This window comes from Coenobita brevimanus, chromosome 91 (genome assembly GCF_032717465.1).
Source record: "Coenobita brevimanus isolate Jiangsu-jjx chromosome 91, ASM3271746v2, whole genome shotgun sequence".
Lineage (NCBI taxonomy): Eukaryota > Metazoa > Arthropoda > Malacostraca > Decapoda > Coenobitidae > Coenobita > Coenobita brevimanus.
The window spans coordinates 31,926,005-31,928,504 of record NC_137044.1 but is presented as its reverse complement, the minus strand read 5'-3'; positions in this window follow the sequence as shown (position 1 = coordinate 31,928,504).

Sequence of the window (2,500 nt, the reverse complement as noted above, 5' to 3'; positions counted from 1 at the left end):
GGCAATGGAGCAGCCTGGTTATTTCAATGTCACCACGTGAAGGCGTCCCTCTCCTACACAAGGGTAGTAATGATAAAATACATAGCTAATTCATCTATAATAATTATACCCTTCACACACACACACACACACACACACACACACACACACACACACACACACACACACACACACACACACACACACACACAGGCTATCAACGATGTAATATATTCATGTCATCAACACGCACATGTATAACCTTTCATGAATAATTTTACATACATTATCTACGAATAATCACGGAAAAATGAGAGAGAGAGAGAGAGAGAGAGAGAGAGAGAGAGAGAGAGAGAGAGAGAGAGAGAGAGAGAGAGAGAGAGAGAGAGAGAGAGAGGTGGAAGTGTGCGTTGATGCGTGCTCACACTACACTAGAACAAACCTAACCTAACCTAACAGATTAACTTAACACTGTAACCTAACCTAATACTAAGAGAACGAACGTAACTTAACCTAATAGATTAATCTACGTAACACACTAACCTAACCTGATACTAAGAGAACGAACGTAACTTAACCTAATAGATTAATCTACGTAATACACTAACCTAACCTGGAAGCGAAGCTTGGACCTTGTTGGAAGGACACAACAGTGAGAGCAGTGGAAATGAGTTATTTGAGAGGAGCATGTGGAGGTACATGAAGATACAGACTGGAAATTGAGGAAGTGAAGGAGTGTTGTGGTGTGGATGAGGATGTAGTAGAAAGCGTTAGGAGGAATACACTGTGTTAGTTTGGCCATATGAAGAGGAAGGAGTGCGAGCCACTGACAAGGAGAGTGTATATGAGTGAAATGGAGAAAGGGAAGAGGTAGGGGGAGACCAAAGAGGAGGTGGAGGGATGGAGTGAAGAAGTATATGAGAGGGGAGCGTGAGTTGGCAGGGAGGGCAGTGAAATGGCAGGAGACAGGGAGACGTGGAGGCGATTTACTTATGGCCACCCCTTACGGGATTCAGACGTCTTTATATATATAAACAGTGATAGATGAAGGGCTTACTGATCGAATTCAATGATAGTCACGAAGTGCTATGGAATACATGTAGAGCCCTAGCACCGCCTTTGAGAGTGAAGCCATATAACCGCTATTTACTCTATGCCATCTCTCCATCTTGACTACTGAGCAGCAAGAAGAGATCATTGCAAGAATTTGGTGCTAGTCACGAAGAAGTGCAAAGGAAAAGATGAAGAGCCGTGGCCTTGTCTTTTTCTGCCAATGAGTCAGCCATTTTCACCATTCGAAAGGCCGAACCAAACTTAATAAATTAATCACCGTCCAAGCCGGGATACGATTCCGAGCCAGGGGTGAAATTCTCGACCATACTTACGATCAATTCTTTGTCGTAACTTGGGTTTGTTTTTACAGGAAGAACTAAAGACCCTCGAGGGGTGGGGGTGGGGGGTAGTATGGTGTTGTGATGGAGATGGTATGTTATTATGAAGTGAGTATGTAGGCTTTTTTTCATTGCATGTGTTAGAATATCTGGAGGTGGAATATTGTTATAAAAGGTTTGATAATGTTTGTATGGTGATTGTTTTATGTGCCTAGGTGTGTTGTGTGTGTGTCATATAACAGCAGAGGAGTTGTGTACTGGAGTAGGCTAATGCATAGAATTGTGTGCCCCTCATATGAAGGTAGTCTCTCACTGGGAGGGCTTTAATATCAGACGGTAATTTACCTAAGGAAGTGGATTTGGTGCAGTTAGTTGTGATGCTTTGGGCGTTGTTCTGTACGATTTGCAAAGATGTTGTGGGTGTTAGATAGGATGGGAGCCTATGCTGGGGAGGGGGGGAGAGAAGTATAGATCATCACTGATATCAGTATGGTCATTCAGATTATGGAGAAATGCTTCTTTCTCTTGCCCAAAGTCTGGCCCTGTAGTTGGCCTGAGTGCATTGAGTCTGGGGATGCACCGCCTCTTGTCTTGTACATGGTTCTTGAAGGTGAGTTCGATGTTATGTCTCTCTAAGAATGTTAGTGTACGGTGTGTGGCACACGTACATTGTTAGTACGGTGTGTGGCACACGTACATTGTTAAATAATGTGATGTTGGGGGCAGTACCTGTGTTCATGCTTACAGCTGGTGGCGAGTGTGATGGTGGATTTGGCTGGGGGTGATTTTCAACCTGTTGTCCTTAACCCAAGTCTGCACTGTGTTGAGGTAGTCCTGTTGCAGTGTACAGGCTGTGTCTGCAGTGTGTTGAGGTAGTCCTGTTGCAGTGTACAGGCTGTGTCTCCAGTGTGTTGAGGTAGTCCTGTTGCAGTGTACAGACTGTGTCTGCAGCGTGTTGAGGTAGTCCTGTTGCGGTGTACAGGCTGTCTGCAGTATGTTGAAGTAGTCCTGTTGCAGTGTACAGGCTGTGTCTGCAGTGTGCTGAGGTAGTCCTATTGCATTGTACAGGCTGTGTCTGCAATGTGTTGAGGTAGTCCTGTTGCATTGTACAGGCTGTGTCTGCAGTGTGC